Raw genomic sequence first — 5,442 nt, 5'->3', positions numbered from 1 at the left:
TAGCCAAAAATACAAAATACAAGGGAAGATAAAAGAGAATAAATATTAACTTTTATTGAATAAATATTGAATTGTGTAAAACCTTCAAATAATAGCTTCTAAAACTTAGGATTGCTTCTCAAAATACAACGTTTTAATATTGGGCTTAAATTTGAAATGGCCATACACATTTTCTTTTTTTAAAGTGTGACGTCTTTGAATTCTTAATAGTTGAAATTTTGCATGTGATAACCACTGACTATTTACAATCGAAATTTCATCAAAGACTCTCACAGGTTTTTTTTCTTCTCTTTCCTGAACAAATATAACACAAATGTTGGCCAGGCGCGGTGGCTCACGCCTGTAATCCTAGCTCTCTGGGAGGCCGAGGCGGGCGGATTGCTCAAGGTCAGGAGTTCAAAACCAGCCTGAGCAAGAGCGAGACCCCGTCTCCACTATAAATAGAAAGAAATTAATTGGCCAACTAATATATACAAAAAATTAGCCGGGCATGGTGGCGCATGCCTGTAGTCCCAGCTACTTGGGAGGCTGAGGCAGGAGGATCGCTTGAGCCCAGGAGTTTGAGATTGCTGTGAGCGAGGCTGACGCCACGGCACTCACTCTAGCCTGGGCAACAAAGCGAGACTCCGTCTCAAAAAAGAAAAAACAACAACAAAAAAACAAATGTTATGACAATCCAGGTGAATTTTGAATTCAAATGAAGCTTTTTATTTCAAGTATGTCAAGATAATGATGACACTCTAGTTTGTGTTGTCGCAGACTCCTGCAACTGGCCTAACCATCACAAAAAGAACACATCAGCTACAGAAGGGCAGACATGTCCAACTAATGTAAAGACTGAGGACTGGGGCGACAGTCCTCAGCTACACCTGCCGGGAGCCCCTGTCCGACCCGTTGCATTCCCACCAGCGGCACCTTGGGGTGCCTGCCATGCATCTGGGGCTTCTAGAACATGAACATCTCCACCAGCCCCATAGGCCCCTTGCCCCTGACAGGCAGAAATGTGGCTGGATTTTCTGAGATTTAGAAGCAGAGTTGAATGCTGCCCATCATTCTCTTTACCTATGGAGTATATGGGCGTGACATTCGATTTTGTTCCCTTCAAGCTAGCCTCAGAGGACCCCACAGAAGATTGCTCGAGATGCAGGCACCTGGCCCATGCACTCTGCCCACAGCCTACCCCGAAGGCCAAATTAGTGGATCAATAGCTTGTGGCATACCTATAACACGTCCATGGGAATGCTGGTTAAGAAATCTGGGCCAGGCATGGTGGCTCACACCTGTAATCCTAGCACTCTGGGAGGCCGAGGTGGGAGGATCGCTCAAGGTCAGGAGTTCGAGATCAGCCTGAGCAAGAGCAAGACCCCGTCTCTACTAAAAAATACAAAGAAATTAATTGGCCAATTAAAAATATACAAAGAAAATTAGCTGGGCGTGGTGGTGCATGCCTGTAGTCCTAGCTACTCGGGAGGCTGAGGCAGAAGGATTTCTTGAGCCCAGGAATTTGAGGTTGCTGTGAGCTAGGCTGACGCCATGGCACTCTAGCCTGGGCAACAGAATGAGACTGTGTCTCACAAAAAAAAAAAAAAAAAAAAAGAAGAAGAAAAGAAATCTGATCTATGCTATTAATTATCCCCTCTCCTACATTTTTAACCCTTTTCTTTACTGATTCTCTCCCTTTGCCAATCAAGTCTCTCTGGAATTAAAAAAACAAAAACATCGAGGTGATGGATATGATAATTACCTTGATTTCATCATTCCACATTGTATATACATGTATGAAAATATCACATGTACCCAATAAATATACACAATTATGTCAGTTAAAACTAATAATAAAAGCCAAAAAAACCCAAACAACAAAAACTCTCATTTATTCCTTATTTTTCCCTCCAGCTACCACTGTCTTGCTTTTGCCAAACAGCTAAACTTCCAGAAAAATCTACACTTTCTCCACGTTCTCCCCACTTTTGCCTCAACCCATTGTAATTTAGATTTTAATGAAACCACACTCACAAAAGTTACAAATAATCTTGTTATTGATGCATTTAACGGATAGTTTTTAGTTCATATCAGCATTTTATATGATTGACCATTTCATCTTTCTTGGAACATTCTTTTTCCTTGGCTTCTATGACATTACATTTTGAACAATAAATAGATATTGAAGTGATAGTTTGGTGAACTAATTAAACACAATTTCTGCCCTATGGAACATAAACAGAAATATGCTGAATAATAATTATGATTCTGGAAATTCAAGAGTTCATTTGAAAAAACAAACTTTTGCTTGACACTGAAGTCAAGTAGGAATTTATCACATCGATTTCATTTATATGTATGAATGAGTACCCTAAACTACACTTTTATTATTAATTTTTAAAAAATGTCTAACAACTAGAAATTCCTTATCATGACATTTCATTAGATCTTAACTCAATGGAGGTGTTTTGAAGAGTGTTGATTTAATTTAATTCAGGTAGACTGATTTCTGGTTATCTCATAGTTCAAGAATATAACACCAACAGTGTGATTTGGCTAATAAATTCTGTAGCCTATCTCTAGCAAATGTGAATTAACTTCAAAAAAATCTTTGGATCTTACCCAACTAATGTTTGAATTATTTGATCATTGCATTACTCAAATTACCGAGGGATTCAATACTCTCTAAATGCCAGCACAAATGCAAAATGACAGTTTACCTCGAGTCTTATTTGTTCCTACAGAAAGAGCTCCCTTTTATCAACAGAAGCCCAATTTATAGGTTGACTAATTGCTGAGGAATTGGAGGGCAGCAGAAAACATACTCATCAATCTACCATGTGCCATGTTTTAGGCCTGGCTCAGTAAATATAAAGAATATGATAAAACTGGATTCTGGAATATTACAATGTAGTCAGAAAGCAAAGAAAAAGAAGATTTTGCCTTAGTATAAAGCTTACCCCAAATGTCTTCTAATTTTCTTATTCTTGTTTCTTCTCTCATATATGGCTTCTCCTCTCATGGACCTTTTATTTTAGTGAGGAGAGAGAGAGAATACATAATTGTTTTACATCCTGACAAATACCATGAAAACAATACACCAGATAACATGGAGAGTGGCTAGGGTACCATTTACATTTGCATTTGTTTTTTTTTTTTGAGACAGAGTCTCACTTTGTTGCCCAGGCTAGAGTGAGAGCCATGGCATCAGCCTCTCCTACAACAGCAACCTCCAACTCCTGGGCTCAAGCGATCCTCCTGCCTCAGCCTCCACAGTAGCTGGGACTACAGGCCTGCACCACCATGCCCGGCTCATTTTTTCTATATATATTAGTTGGCCAATTAATTTCTTTCTATTTATAGTAGAGACAGGGTCTCGCTGTTGCTCAGGGGGATTTTGAACTCCTGACCTTGAGCGATATTCCCACCTCGGCCTCCCAGAGTGCTCGGATGACAGGCGTGAGCCACCACGCCCGGCCTAGGGTACCATTTTAATTGAGTGGTCAAGGAGGGCCTCTCTGATGTAGTGACATCAACTGAAATCTGAGACAAGAAACTGGGTGAACATCTGAAAGAACACTCTTCTAGAAGGAGGGATAGCAATTGCAAAGACCTTGAGCCTAGAAGGATCTTAGCTATCCCAGGAACAAAAGAAATATTAATTATTAATATTAGGGATCTATTTGTTCATATAAAGATCTATAAGCCAAGCTCTCTGTCCTAAAGGAGCTCTGTGACAGGGCTGGACATAAGTAACACGATCACAACTACAATGCTGTGACATGAGTATGTACAGGCTAAAGACTAGCAAAGAAGCGAAATCAATTCTCTGGGAAGGCTTCACAAAGGGGGGGATGTACAAGCAGGATTTCTAAATACCACTTGACAAGGCAGGGACTAAGGGGTGCAGTGGGGACAGTCAGTAGTGCAAAGGCCCATAGGCTGTTTCTTACTGGCGAACACCACACTAGAAGCAAGTGAGGTACAGAGGCCAGGTCATGCTGGGCTTTACACTAAGTGCATGATGGGAGCTGTCAAAGGGTTCCAAGGAGGGAATCAAAGGGTTAGATTTGTGTTTTAGATGGCTCTCTCTCTTGCATATGTCTGTGGGAGAATGAATTTTGGGGCATTCTAGAGGCAGCGAAAAATATGAAATGAGGCCGGGTGCAGTGGCTCACGCCTGTAATCCTAGCACTCTGGGAGGCCGAGGCAGGCAGATTGGTCAAGGCCAGGAGTTCGAAACCAGCCTGAGCAAGAGCAAGACCTCGTCCCTACTATAAAATTAGAAAGAAATTAATTGGCCAACTAATATATATATATAGAAAAAATGAGCCAGGCATGGTGGCGCATGCCTATAATCCCAGCTACTCGGGGAGGCTGAGGCAGGAGGATCGCTTGAGCCCAGGAGATTGACGTTGCTGTGAGCGAGGCTGACGCCAGGGCACGCACTCTAGCCTGGGCAACAAAGCGAGACTCTGTCTCAAAAAAAAAAAAAGAAAAAGAAAAAAAAGAGAACAGGATGAAATGAGGGTAGGGGCAAAGGGGGCTCAGAAGGAGATGAGAAATCTGAGAGGTCTTCAGGAGTTGATAAAACGGGCAGGACCGAGCTTGTTCACTGTTTAATCAACAATAACTTCCAGTACCCAGCCCATAGTAGGCCCTCAATTAATACTAGTGAAACGAATGACAATGAATAAACGGATGATGGGCTGAGTGTGGCAGCAGACTGACTAATGAACAGAAGTACTGAGCACCAAATTAATGGATATTGATAGAATGCTTAAGCCCCCTTTTAGGTGTTGTTTTAACCCCAGCAACCCTATGAAGTGGGTATTATTTGCTTTTCTCACGTGAGAAAAACCTGAGGCTCCGAGAGGCAATAACGTACCCCGACGAGGTTCTAGAACTAGTTAACCAGTTAGAGTCAAGGTCCGACAGATAACCAAGTGCGCATGCTTAAAAATGACTTTATCCAGCTAAATGCATCGCGTTAAAAAAAAAAAAAAAAAAAGAAAAAAAATGACTTTGTACTGCGTAGCCTACAGGCTCAAAGAATGAAATAAATTGCTTATGTGAAGCCTAAAACCAAGGAATCCTAAAAAAAAAAAAAAAAAGTCGGTGACTCTCAACAGGGGGAATAAAAAGAGGGTCCTGAACGTTCCTGCCAGTCGGTCACAGGAAGATCACAGAGGTCCGTCACAGCAGCAGCCGGAAGTCTGACCTTCCCCGCGCTCTAGGGAGGGGGCGGGGCGGGGCGGGGCTTCCGGCCCGCGGCGGTCGCCCGGCGCAGCCGCAGTCCAGCTCGTGAGCGCCGCGGCCTGGGAGTGCAGAGAGGAGGCTCGAGCGGGAGAGGGAGCGAGTGGGGCAGACAGACGAATGCGCACGCGCATGCGCCTGCTTCCATCCCAAGGCCGCCCGCTCTTAGACGCGGCAGGGCGCTCTGACGTCACTTCCTGCCGT

Source organism: Microcebus murinus, chromosome 26 (assembly GCF_040939455.1).
Source record: "Microcebus murinus isolate Inina chromosome 26, M.murinus_Inina_mat1.0, whole genome shotgun sequence".
Lineage (NCBI taxonomy): Eukaryota > Metazoa > Chordata > Mammalia > Primates > Cheirogaleidae > Microcebus > Microcebus murinus.
The sequence above is the reverse complement of the archived record's forward strand: the minus strand, read 5'-3'. Positions refer to the sequence as shown.